The following is a 14394-nucleotide window of genomic DNA, read 5'->3' on the forward strand; positions in this document are numbered from 1 at the left end:
TGTCTCCCGGCCAGTAGGAGAGTGGTTGGCTAGGGCAGGTAAACTGCGGAAGCTTCTGGGCCTGCATACCCCAGTTGAGAGCACACCCCATTCTCTATCCCCTACGCAACTCTGCAGAATTGGCTCTAATACCAGCTTGTCATTGTCCCCCAAACTAATCTCACAAGAGGACAGGCTGATGCAACATGAAGCCTGTGACACAGTTAAACTAGTCCCTGGCAATAGCATTCAAAGTGTGGCAAGGGTGAAATATTGCCCTACTGCTTGAAAGAGACTTTGTCACCAACAAAGGGCCACCGTGACAACAGGAAGGCCCCAAAAGCTGGGTGCAGTGTAGACAGAAGAGAGCTCTCTCCCCCTTGTGAAAGACCATGAGGTTTAACCCTCCAGTGCTTGGCTCATGCCTAAGCCCCACCCCCACATGGGCACCCATGAGGGGCAAGCGGCTCTTGGCTGGAAGGCTGCATGCTGGGCAGGTCAGGGATGGTGCCTGGGCCTTTCACTGAGTGACTTCTGGTGCAGTCACTAAAGGTGCAAGTGACTGGTACAAGTGACTAGAGGTGCAGAGTGCCACAGGAACCTTACAGGTAATTTGCTCTTTCCAAGCCTAATGCATTTTCTTCAGTTTTCATTCCAGCTGCATCAATTAAAATTTTAAAAATCAAATGACAAATATTTATCGAAAACCCATGAATGCCAACAGTCTCTGAAAAACCCTGGGTCTGTTCTCACACTGCTTCCACCCATCAGGTCCTCCTCCCTCTTCTCTGCTGAGAAACCCTCTCAGGACCCAGCCTGACATCCACACCTTTCTCCACCTCAACTTCCCTTCCTCTCTCTTTACCTTCTGCAACACGTTACCATCTCACTTGTGTGGCCCCAAACGTCTTATCTTCCCTCGACCTTTTCAGGCTCCCACCACCCCTGGTCTAATGGCAGCTCCTTTCCTCCTCTTCCTACCTTTTGTTTTGCCTCTTCCAATCTGTTCTCCACACTGAAGTGTTTGTTCCAAAACACAGACACAAAAGACAGATACGATCATCTGGTCCATACTGGTCCATATGTTTCTATAATAGCTGACACTGAATGCTCCCTGTGTGCCAAGCTCTGTTCTAAGTGCTCTACCTGGAGAACTTGTATAAAGCTCACAGTAACTCTATGAAGCAGATATTATTTCTCCCATTTCACAGAAGAGGAAACCATGCCCAGAGAGGGTAACCTGCCCAAGATCCAGTAAGTGGCACACAACCACTAAGCGGTAGAGCCAGCCTGCCAACCCAAGCAAATAGGGTTATGAACACCACCCCCTCAAGCAATGCACTGTAATTACACCACTTCCTGATGGCTCTCCACAGCTCTCTGGATAAAGTCCAAACTCCTCAGCACTCCTGGCCCCTCATTTTAAACTCACCCCTTTCCACTTGTTGGTGGGCGCTTTACTTCTCTAGCCCCCAGTTGTGTGCTGCTAAAGGGTCAGCACTGATGACTAACATCTGCCCTTCAGTGTCTGTAGTGTCAGTCCTCCCACCATGGCCCATTTTGGGATGTGAAAATGGCATCCCTGAATGCAGAGCTGGGGAGAGATGGGCACAACGAGCTCGCAGGAGTAGCCCCGGACTGAGGCACACTACATACTCCACCCATCTCTAATGCCCACTGTGACTCTGCCTGCCAAGGATGGTCCCCTGGACCACACACCACCCATCCCCCGATCACTGACCTATGGTTCACATGTAGATCTGGAAAGTTCCACCAGAAGTCCACATTCATTTCCTCCTGCTCACCACCCACCGCTGGCAGTCTGAGGGCAGGGCTGAGAACACTGACAAGGCCATGAAGGCTGCTGACCACGCTTCAGCAGGCATTTGTCCCCTGCATCGCTCCCACAGCGCCTGCTCTCCACCCAGAACACCCAACCTTCTGCAGTTATGTCTTCACTCCTCAGACATAGGCGCAAACCCCAGAGCATCACTACTACTCTAGCTACCCATAGAAGTCCTGGCCTCTTATTTATGAACAGCTACCTGGGGCTCATCTGGGGCTCATCCCAAGCCTTTCTTCTTCTCAATCCACCCACACCACCACGCTCCCATGTCTTCTTGTTTCCTGACGGGATGATTTCCAAATATGGATGCTGTTGGTCCTCCACTCCGACATGCCCCAGGCACCTCACACTCAGCACCATTCAGGCCTCATCCATCCTCTTTATCCACAGACCCGGTCTTTCTTCTACAGTCCCAACCTCTGGGACCACCCCCCACCCCGAGTGTCCTTCCCGCAGCAGCCCACTTGTGTTGTTGTATCTCCGTCTCCGAGGGACTCACCCATAAACTGGGCAGCTCCAGGGTGGTCCTGCTCAGAGGCTGGACAATCTCCCTAACGTCAGGCATGAGCTAGAATGGACACCCCAAGAGCAAGTCCTTAGGGAAGGGATCCCTGCTGCCTCGTCCCAGCTCCTAATTAGAGACCAGGTAATTTAACCCAAGTCAAGTACTTGCGTTCCCTTCATGTGTCCCAGATGCAAAGGGAAATAATCCACTTCCACTGAGCATGGCTTGGGAATGACATTTCCTTATTAAATATTTAATATGATATGGTGTAAATCCTATACACCATTTAAGAATGCCAGTTTTTACAGGTTCGTGAATGAAAGTTAATGCTTCCATGAGGCCCCAGCAATTTTCCCTGTTCTTGGTCATTCTGAATCTTGTGGTACCTGGGACCACGTCTGTGATCACCAGGCAGCATCCTTGAAAAAAGCACTGGGTCAGAGATCTGTGGGGCAGTGGGGCAGACCCAGAGAATATTACCCAGAGGCGGCCCTGGCTTCACAACCGCGCCATCAAACTTGCATGGGTGACTCCCCCCAACCAATGCACAGCCATGTGGAACCACACCAGGCAGTGACTTATAAGCACTTCAGAGAAGTGACAAGCTGGGACAAATGTATTAGGTGGCACTAAGAGGGTGTGTGCGTGGGAGGGAGGGACTGCCCTGGGCTGTGTCAGAGATGGTCCTGATAATGACAGGGCGGCCCTTCCAGCCACACCCAGACAGGAGTGTGCCAGGAAGTGGGCGGCCCTAACTCTCTGAAGGTTTATCAGCACTCTCTTTCTGACTGTAGGAATGTTGGCCACTTCTGCTGCCTGGTCCGCTGACCTCTGCCTATGGCAGCCTAGCCCAGGCTTTGGAGCACACCCCGATGGGTGGCTGGGTGGCCAAGCACATCCGCCCCCCCACCCCCTGACACTTCCCTTGGGGCTCCCCTCCTTCTCAAAGCCCTCTTCAGGTTATTTAGGTAACCGCAGGGTCTTATTCCTTTGGATGGTGTCAGCTGGAATCCTGTCATGATAAACCAATTGTGCTGGATCTTTCATGTCTCTCTGTTGGAGATTTCCAGGGAATTTCTCTAGTGCTTATCTGATTAACTGGGGGCCAATTCACTAAGCTCCCAAGTCATGGAATCTGCTTTAAGCTTTGAGGCACTGAAACAAAGATGCTTAGACAAAGATGGCGGAGATAAGAATTCATAGTCCTACAAAGGCTAGGCTGTAGAGATAGAGAAAGAGAAAGACCTTAGGACAGAATTCATACAGCTATGCCGCTAGGGAGGGGCGGGTACTCAATCCTAAATGGCAAATGGGTGACAGAGTGAAAGAGGCCTCCTTTTCTATTTAACTAGCCACATCATTAAATAGCCACATCACAGCAGTTGAATGATTACCAATCTGGTTCAAGATTATCCACAACCAACAAGAACTAAGATGTACAAGAAATCAAGCACTCAGGGTGGAAACTGGGCAGAAGCACAAGGCCGGAAGAAAGAATTTTTGTGTATGAGGGTTGCTACTTTGGGGGATTTGAACCATGTGAATGTGTTACTCCTTAAAGAAATTAAATGCAAAAGATCTACAGAAAGTTTGATTTTTTGAAAAAAAAAATACATAACATCCAATTCAACATTTCAATTAGGCAGATCTCTCGAAATTAGAGGTTACAAAAGTACCTGTTTCAAAGTATGGAAACCACCACCTGTCAAGGAGTCCCGAGCCCTTTTGCGCTCTTAGTCTGGGGACAGGGACGTTGAGGGACTCAGGCCTTTTAGGGTGCTCAGTGACCATCTCCATGCCTGGTAGGACTAGGTGGTGAGCAAGTCACTTCCTACAAGGCCATAATATCAGAGTCAGTGGCCAGGGTAGTGATTAATGATCTTATTTGCAGAGAGAAACCCTCAGGGAGAAGCCAAGTGCCAAGAAGAGAGGCTGGCGAGGCCCTGCCCAACAGACTGAGAGAGGCAGGAGGGATGTGGAAGGCTGCCAAAAAAGCAGGTATGCAGATAGGAGGCAACCCGTAGTGGAATCCATGCCAAAAGGATGAGATAAGTGAAGAAAGAAAATTGCACCCTGATGGGTTTTAGCTGAGAAGTGTGGTGTACAAAACTAACACAGTCCACAGGGGGCAAATCAGACAGGCGCTGGCCACTTCGAGCCGGGTTGGACAAGTATCTCTGGGAGAATGCCAGGAAAAACACTATTGCCTGCCCCCACACCCCGCCCCATGTTATTTACAGAGAGAGATGTGCCAAACTTTGATAAAGTGGAGAAGTTAAAACTAGAGCCAAAATTGTGATCTGGTCACCCCAAGGAAGAACGCATGCACAAAATAAGAGGGGACTGTGTTTAAAAAGTCAGCAGCTATGACAGATTTGCTTTCAGCCATGCGCCATCCCAGAGCCCCCGTGGGGATGTTCAGATAGGGCAGCCTCAGAGGGAGGAAGGCCAGAAGGGCTCTTTGGAGCCTCTCCTTTCATGGAGATAAGGTGTCTGGCAGCCTCCAGAATGGGGCCCTTTAGGGAAGAGATGCAGGTTCCCCTCAAGCCGTAAAATCTTTCCTCTGGTTCCCAGGGCAGTTATAGTAGGTCACCCATGGGGACTGAACAGCCACAGATGAAAACCAGCTCTTTTAGCTCAAAGGCCATCCTCTCCTGACCTGCTCATGGCCAGCAGGCTGCAAGACATGAGATCTGAGAGTTACCACAGGTCCCCAAGGGCCTTGAGCACTGGCTCAGAAAGGCCCTGGAGCATCCCGAGCTCTGTGGGATAAGGGCAACACACACACTTCCAAGACAAGCAAAGAGAGCTGGCTCTATAATTTCCTAACACCAGGGGAGGAGGCAGAGGAGTGCAGACCATGTAACTTCCCGAAAAGCGCAGCTGGCCAGCTCACCCACACTGTGAGGTTACAACTCCCTAAACTAATTAAAAGGCAGAGCATGAGAATGTCTGGATCGCTGCATAAGCATCTCTTGGGGAAAATATGTCTATGGTGTTGCATACCCAGTGCTCCCTCTGCACTTCCAGGAGCCAAGCTGGACACAGGTGATTATGGCTTCAAACAAAATAGGTGTGTAGGGGTGAGTGAGTATTTTTTTTTTTTAAAGATTTTATTTATTTATTTGTAAGAGAGAGAGAGAGTGAGAGCGAGCACAGGCAGACAGAGTGGAAGGCAGAGTCAGAGGGAGAAGCAGGCTCCCTGCGGAGCAAGTAGCCCGATGTGGGACTCGATCCCAGGACGCTGGGATCATGACCTGAGCCGAAGGCAGCTGCTTAACCAACTGAGCCACCCAGGCGTCCCAGGGGTGAGTGAGTATTAACGTGTGTGTGTGGTGGGGGGATAGATGGGGGGTAGAGAGAGAGGACGATGGGTGGATAAGAACCCAGGCAGAAAGAATTACAGTGATGGGCAACACTGAAAGCAGGCTACCATCTTCCCTCCAACTCTCCTCAAGGATGCCACAGGCAACAGGCTCACAGGGCATCACAAATCAGTGTGGCCATTAGAGAAAAAACCAACCAACCAACAGACACACAACAAAAACAGAAACCAGAAAAAATTTAAAACCAAAAAACCCTACAACCTATAAGGGGGTGTTTTAGCATTTTAGTTGGTGTTTTTGCTTGCTTCCTTTCTTTCTTTCTAAGCAAAAACTATCATTTGAGTTTAACCCTGCCAGGAGCCAGAATGGGCTAAATCAACATTGAGAGTTTCTTCTGCTTTGTGAATTATGAAAAGGAAAATTCTAATTCTTTCCTTGTAATCACACTCTCTCAGGTTTGGAGAAATCCCACGGTGCAGGAGGACCGAAGCAATTGTGTATCTGTGGATTAAGGGTGCCTGTCAGCAGGGTGCCCCCTCAGGAGCCCTGCCCACCTAGAGGGCCACCAAGAGTTATTTCATGAGAGTGTCCGGAATGCAGCTGAGCTGCAGGATGTCAGATAAAACTCCCACACCAAGAAAGAAGCAGAGGCAGCGTGCCTCCCATCTCTTCCCTGGGGAGGGCCCTGGAGAAGGCTGGACTTTATCCGAGACCGTGATGAATTACACTATCTGGGCTTATGAGAAAGAAAGGACAAAGGCTTTTGGGCAAGATATTGGGGTGTGTGTGTGTGCGTGTGTGAGTGTTAACTGTCCCTTGGCGCTGGTCCACTGGGAATCCATCCCAAATCCTTGACAAAGAAGATTCTGAGCTGAAACAGCAAGAACCCCTTGAGTCATCTAACAGAATAGCCCTGACCTTAGTCACAGGTGTGGAGTACCAGAAAGGAAGTGTGGCTCCAGCAATGGCAGAGGCAGTTGGGGCTGACACAGGCCACCCAGAGGCAGAGAGTCAAGTAGGGCTCTGACTCCAGCCTCCGGAAAACTTGGATGGTGGCTAAACACTGCGGAAGGCTTCTAGACTCTTGTCAGGCAAAAGCTGGGCTGTGCCATCAGTGGTCTTGGACTTCCGTGGACTTTCTGAGGAGGAAGATCAGAGCCAAATGTATTTTTGCTGCCACCTTGATGCCCCTCCCTCAGCCAGGCATCAGGTGGACCGTGCTCTACACATAGGACAACATTGTGTGTCCTGGTAAATCAGAGGGTCAGAAGCACATCAGAGGGTCAGAACTCAGAGAACAAGAAACTGCAGAAAAAGAAACCTGTCTTCTGAGGAAAAGAAACTACCATCGATGCATCCAACTTCCACTTGGTGGGGAGACTACCCCTAAGCAGGGAATTATTGAGGAGGGAGGGAGGACAGGAGGCTGTGGGAACATCCCCCACCACACACACAGGCCCACCCTGCCCTCAGGTTTCGAGAGAATTAACAAGCTGTTTCAGGACCCCCAAAGGCAAGATGTCCATGTCATCTGGTACACACACACCCCCTTTGGCTCTTCTGTGTCAACGGTTGTCCTCTCCTGCCCCTTCCACCCAGGCCCGGCTTTCAGGGGAAGCTCTGAGAAACTTGTGAGCTGTTCAGAGATCAGCTGGAGACTCTGTAGGCAGACTCTGTGTCCCCAGGTCCTGCCCTCACCCAGTATGAACAAAACTAGGCAGTGTTTGAGTACTTCATATACCCGTGTACTGTATTTCCAGCCTATCTTTACAAGGCTAATTCTGCTTCTATGTCTACTTTAGAGATGAGGAAACCAAGTTAGTCATGAAAAGAGGAAGTGACTTACTTGTCTGAGGTCACACAGACAATCTAGTCCATGGCCATCCCCACAGCCATGCATGTCTTCAAATCCATGCTCTGAAGGACCTTTCGTATTATCAGGATGAACATCTCACCCAACCCAAGAATCCTTTTAATCATACTCCTGGGATGGTGCTGGGGCTCTTCTTGGCCAGGGAACTCTCTAGGCCCCCAGGGAGCTAGCCCTTCTCTGTAAAGGCATCCACACTTGGCATGCCACAGTATTCTCCAAAGCTGCTTTGAAGACTACACTGTGTCTGTGTCCCTCCTGCCAGAGGCTAATTCTCCCCTCCGGACAGGGTAGAGTAAACCGTGTCTCACATGCCCATGGAAGCCCTTGACAGAAAGGTGGGTTATCAGGCCACCCCTGATGCTCTCTTCTCCTGGCAGTCAACCTTACCTCCACAGCCCACACCATCCTTGTTCCTATTCTCCGAATGTACTTGTTCCCCTAGCCTTCCACGGGTTCTGCAAGTATTTACTTAGTGCCTACCAGAAATATGGTACATGTGGGGTGTGCACAGGCAAAGCACAATTCCTGTCTTGAGGCGCCATCTTGAAATGGGAGGGTGGATGGAGTGCCCGCAGGTGGCTGCTCTATGGTTGGGGTCAGCACAGATGGGGGCAGGGGGTGTGCTCTGAGCTCAGGGGATGGAGACACTGACAGGTGGCAGGGCACACACTCGTGTGGGTGTATGCACATGCTGTATGAGTGTGTGTGCGTGTTCAAAACTGCATTCTAGAGGAAGGAGGAAGCCCAGGTTTGGGAACTACTGAGTCCAGGTTGTGGAGGACCGGAAGTAGGTTTGAGAGATCAACAGGGGCCAGATCATGAAGGCCGATGTATGAGACTATTCTGAGGGTGTTAAGGGAGCTATTGAAGGCCAGTAAGCCAGGAGAGCAAAACAATGAAATTTAAATTTTAAGAATAATTACTCTGATTGTAGATTGGAGAGAAGCCCGGAATGCAGACAGGACTGGAGGCAGGAGACACCATAGCCCTTTCAAGCAGAGCACAGGACTCTAACCTCCCTTACACGGAAAACTGAGCTCCTATCAATGGGCCTGGGATGACAAGCTAACCAGCATTCACAGCTCACTCCTGTTTCATGGCCACGGACGACTGAAAAATTCCCTATACGTACAGCAATGTCGGCTCTCTCCCAGCATCTACCTCTACCACCGACTGTTTCAAATTTAATCTTGGCAATTTCGGTTCTTTCTTTCGGGCTATTAAAAATCTGTGTGCATCTTGATTCAACCCCTTCATTTTTACTTAAGGGGAGTTACTGAAGGATTTGCCAAAGGACACGTGGTTAATCAGTGGTGGCAGGAATGCCAGAAACCTGAGCCCGGGTTTTCTGACCCCTACGCCAGGCAGCCTGTTACTCTGCGTCTCCAGGAAATTGATCTGTTAAGAGGAACTGGAATCAAGATGGACTAGAAGCAGCTTACTTGGAAGAACAGGTCTCAGTTTACAGACCCCCCGAGGCAGGAAGGGAGGACCCTGTATCCCTTTCTAGTATTTCCTCCTGCTGACTGAAAGGATCCCCCGGTTTGAATCTAGGATCAACAGGGATGGCGTTACATGTCCCGAGGCAGCTGAAGGTCACAGTTGTTCAAAGCCAATCACTGAGGCACTTGACAATGTCAGAAGGCTGAGAGAATTTCATAGGGTGAAAAAAACTCTCACAAGCGAATGAATGCTTAACAAAAGCTCCTCTATGGGACTGAACTAGTTCAGGACGTAAAAGCTGTTCAGGGAGACTGGACAGGTGATGGGAAATAGGACACCCATGGGGGTGGGGGCAGGGAAGGGAGCTGCAAACAGAAACTTCTCTAGATGAATGCCCAGAGAATCAGGGTCCTTCTTAGTTGGGATCTAATGCATTTCTGTCTCTGGACAGAATTTCTTCAGTGACTGGTTTCCCCTGGGCCCTGCTCACTCATCTCTGACCCTCAGTACCAAATATGAGCAGTAGACTATATGCAGAGCCCTGTGCCCAGACTAACCAGCGTCCTAGGTCTATCCATCCCCCACCACGCAGGCCACACCGTTAGCTCTTTTCCTCTTGATGTTAATGCCTTCTTTCTAAAAACACAACAGACTTCTGCTTCCAACCAGCTCATACTGCATGCACTCTGTGAACTCATAGGAACCCCACCCCTTCCCAGGACCCAATTCTTTCCCTATAAGCCATCCCCTCGTTCTGCACTTGAATCCCGACCTCAAGTTTCTCAAGTGCAAGGCTCTTTCTGTTCTTAAGCCAAATGCCATTATGGAAAATCAAACCTGTCAGACAAGCACGGATTTTATTGATCCCTTCAAAAAAAGCATATGCTCGTTCCTCTAGTAATACCTTTTCATTGGCCCCATTTCATAAAGGGACCTGAAAGCAATGAGGAGTAATTCCAAAATATGCTCGTCAGGTGGACACGATCAATGCGAACAAACCTGCACCTACTTTTCAAATACCAGGCACCACAAGCATTTTCAGAAGCAGCAGATCAAGTCCGTGCATTTTGCTGAAAGAGCCCCACACAGTCTGGATCGAGTCCTTGACCTCTCCCAAATCCTTTCCCCGTGGTCTAACAAAACTTTCCTCCGTGAAGCGCTGGCCTGAACTTATCCAGTTCAGGAGATCAGGCAGCAAGAGCTTCACTAAAGCCATTGACCAGAGAATACTTTTTTCAAGAGAATTTTCTATAGCTGGCTATCTGGTTTCTCACACATCTTCAGTGACACCTGAAAAGCTCTGTTGAAGTGAGATGTATTTGTCTGTGTCTGGGTTACTCAAATTGCTTCTCTTACTTGCCAGGAAATTCTGATTTCTGGCAAGAGATGCCCACACATGAGGTCCCACACAGTGGAAAAGAAAAGCCTCACTGACAGAGGTTTCCAGAGGATTAAACACAAACCATGTTTAAAGGACGGAAGGAAGGAAGGAAGGAAGGAAAAAGAAAAAAAGAAAAAACTAAAATAAAAGCTTCCTCAGCTTACCCACCCAGCACGCCACCTTTCACAGAGATGCTCGGCACTGAGCTGCTCTTGACCATCAGCTACTGGTCCACACCATTCTGGTGCCTTAACTTCTAACATCACTGGCAGAGTCAGCGCGGCATCCAGGTGAATGTGAGGCGCCGCACACCGCTCAGCCCCAGCCTCCTCCCAAGCCCGCGGAGCGTACCTGACGGCGCCATGCTGACGCCTTCCCTGTCCCCGCCTGGGGCAGCACACACGGCTGGCTCGGAGGGGCCTCGGCCACCCTCAGCCCCTCCGCTGTCCGCTTTCAGCTGCACACCCACCTCAGGAGCCACATACGCGCCCTCCTGCGCAGCTTCTAGCTGCCCAGTAGCTGGAGAACCAGCGGGCGAGTCAGTCAGGTCTGGGCGGTTTGCTGTGATTGCTTCGCGCCGCAGGCCGCTTCCTGTCCTGAACCGGAAGAATGAAGGAGGGTTTGGGGCTTTTTGGTTTTTGGCTTTTAGGACAGAGAGATTTTCAACAAGGTTCCTTTTCTATGTGTATACAAGAAGGTGCATTGCGCTGTTATCTGCAAGAGGAAATAACTGAGGAAACCTGCCGGCCAAATGGCGACCGAAATAAATTCTGGAGCTGTAGGCCCCTCCCACTCCCGTGTGCCGGGCACGTGTTCCCAGACCTCCCGTGGATGCCGGAAACCATGGTTGGTACCAAACCCGATTTATACTACATGGGTATACGTACCTGTGATAGAGTCTATAAATTAGGCCTGGCAAGAGATTAATAGTGAAGTAATAATTATTTATTAATAATAAAATAGAACAATTATACCGATAGAGTGTATAGTGTATATAGCTTACTTTTAGAAATGTTATGTGAATGTGGTCTCTCTCAAAATACCTTATTGTACTGCCTTACGGTTCTTCTGGTGATGATGTGAGATGATAAACACCCACCTCAGACGATGAAGTAAGGTGAAGGATGTAGGCATTGTGACGCAGTGTTCACTACCTGTGACCCTCGGGCCATAGGATCATCTGCTTCCTTCCAGATGGCAGGTGACCCCAGGGAACTGAAACTGGGGGCCCTACTGTATTTCCATATAGCGGAATGGAAAAGAAAAGAATCTAGGTTTGCTAGGTTTGCTGTAAAAAGGTTTCTAAGATATACTGCTGGGTGGTGGCAAAAAAGCAAGTTGCAGGTATTATTTGCAATATGGTCCAAATTGTGTTTTTGTTTATGCTGAGAAAAATGTCTAGAGTGATTCACAAGAAATTTGGAACAATGGAGGCTCTGGGGAGAAGAATTGGGGTAGAGGAGTAATCTTACTTTGGGGGCACTTTTTGGATTTTCTTCCCTCCCTTTCATTCTTCCTTCCTTCCTTCCTTTCTTTCTTTTTAAATTTTTGGAAGGGGGAGGGAGAGGATGGGCAGAAGGAGTGGGAGAGAGAATCTTAAGCCAGCTCCACATCCAGCACAGAGTCTGACTCCGGGCTTGATCTCACAACCCTGAGATCATGACCTGAGCCAAAACCAAGAGTCAGACGCTTAACTGACTGAGCCACCCAGGGGTCTAATAAAAGTAGTTTTATAATAAAAGAAGTTTTTAAAAATTCCTTTCTTATCTAATGAAAAATATCTTTGTCACCTGGCCAGGAGCTTCTGACAAACAAAATTTGTCCATTAGCAATCAAACTGCAGTGGGTGATTTTGAAAAGAGAAACCCACATCCCATAAAAGTATATTGAACAGTAGAGCTCAGGGAGACTGGGGCAGAGAGGTGTCTTCAGGAGACAGATTCTGATACTGCCCCAAATTGAGAAACACTAATTGAACATAGTGGATTTTTATTTTGATAATTTTATAAACTAGAAAATTTCAGCAGATAGAGAAGACAGTACAATGAACCCTCTCTCATGCACCCAACACCAAGTCTCATGAAATAAGATGGTTAATCCTGTTTCATACCTAAACAACCCCCACCTTTTTTCCACCTTCTAAACATCATGTCACCTTAGCTGAAGGTATGTGTTATAATAAATTAACAATTCTTTTTTAAACATTTTAAAAATTTTTAAAAATTATCAATAATCCCTTTATATCATTAAATATCAATTAAGTATTCAAATTTTCAAAGTCTATACATTGTATTGGGTTGCTATGTCTGTTATGTCCATTTTAATTTACAAGTTTCTCTCCCTCGGTTTTGTTCTTGCAACCTATTTGTTGAAGAAGCCAAGTCATTTGTCCTACAGAATTTCCCACGTACCAGACTTTGCTGATTATATGCCTGCGGTATTTCTGAGTATGCTCTTCTGCCTTTCAGTTTCCTATAAATTGGTAATTAGATCTCGACTTGTCTGATTAGAGTCTAATTCTTTGGCAATAATATATAATGTCTTGTGTCTTTCTGTGATACTAACTGCTCTTGAGGATTATTATTGTTTGAATTGTGTCCCCCTAAAAGACATGTTGGAGAACTAACCCCCATGCCTGTGTATATAATCAGGTTAAAACGAGGCCCACCCTAATCCAGCCCTTGTGAGGAGGAACACTTGAACACAAACAGACTTAAGAAGACAACCATGTAACCAGAGAGGTAGATATTGGAGTGTTGCATCTGCAAGCCAAGGAATGCCAAGGTTTGCCAGAAAACACCAGAAGCTCAAAGAGGAACAGAAGGTCCCTTCCCTTCAGAGGGAAGGTAGTACTGCCAACACCTTGATTTTGGACTTCTCCAGAACTGTGAGCCAAGAGATTTCTGTTTGAAGCCACCAGTTTGTGGTACCAGTTTGTGGTACTAGTGTGGCCACCCTAGGAAACTAGTATGATTGTCATTGTCCATTATTTCTTTAAAGGTTTGCAAAATGATGACATTCCTTCTAGATACTCTTGTAAAAAGAAACATCCCCTCTTCTACTATTTGGTTACCTTGAAGTTTAACTTATGTGGCAAAAGTAAATTCTTTCTCTTTACTCAACTGTTCTCCGAAAAAATGAGTTGGTTTTTCATCGTCTATAGGTGAACGATGGCATTATTTTCCTATCCTTATGAACTTGTGAATTTTCAACATGACTCATGTGTTCGATCCTTTTTGGTTTTTCTTATTCGTGTTTAAATTGTCCCATTTGTGACCACTGAAAGCTTTGACAAGTGGACTTCTGAGTCCTTTTGCCGTGATCCCAGAAATTTCGGGTACATGTGGTGCTCCAGACCCATCATGTGTATTCCTGCCTCTGACCAGAACCACTCATTTCCCCAAGGAGCCCTGAATCCATTTAGTGGGAAATACTATTCAGAGACTATGATCTTGCACCAGCGGCATGCATTGTATTTGATTGGTCATTTTTTTCTGAGCCTTTTTAGGGAACAGAACTATGAAATAGAGTTTTCAAAATAAGAAAATGTATCATCAGTTCATACTAATATATATATTTTTTATTTGATGGAGAGAGAGAGCAAGCACAAGTAACGGGAGCAGCAGGCAGAGAGGGAGAAGCAGGCCTCCTGCCAAGCAGGAGCCCGATGTGGGGCTCGATCCCAGGACCCTGGGATCATGACCTGAGCTAAAGGCAGACAGTCAACGACTGAGCCACCCAGGTGCCCTCCTACTAATATTTTTCCAAATTTAAGATTATAAAATATTTACTAAATTTTTAAAATATGTATTTTTAATTGAAGTATAATAAACCTAGCATTATATTAGTTTCAGGTATATAATATAGTGATTCAACAATTCTATACATTACTCAGTAATATTACTCAGCTTATCACAATAAATGTATTCTTGATGCCCTTCACCTATTTCACCCATCCCTCCACCTTCCTCCCTTCTGACAACTAGCAGTTTGTTTTCTGTACTTGAGTCTGTTTTTTTTATTTATCTCTTTTTTTCCCCT

The 14394-nt window shown here is 47.5% G+C and overlaps 1 long non-coding RNA gene across 2 annotated transcripts in view; it reads right to left on the minus strand.

Annotated features, from left to right (window-relative positions):
- Window positions 1-11476, minus strand: part of LOC101679656 — a 29451-nt gene extending 17975 nt beyond the window's left edge. The window contains exon 1 of one of the 2 annotated variants that reach the window (XR_006601598.1): window positions 11397-11476. This is a non-coding gene — a long non-coding RNA (uncharacterized LOC101679656). Of the gene's footprint in view, window positions 1-10704; window positions 11101-11396 lie in introns of those variants that run through there. The other variant, XR_006601597.1, reaches the window with a different exon arrangement.
- Between the last annotated feature and the right edge of the window lie 2918 nt (window positions 11477-14394).

The sequence above is a fragment of the Mustela putorius genome, unplaced genomic scaffold (assembly GCF_011764305.1).
Source record: "Mustela putorius furo isolate JIRA1106 unplaced genomic scaffold, ASM1176430v1.1 tig00003853_pilon_pilon_pilon, whole genome shotgun sequence".
NCBI lineage: Eukaryota > Metazoa > Chordata > Mammalia > Carnivora > Mustelidae > Mustela > Mustela putorius.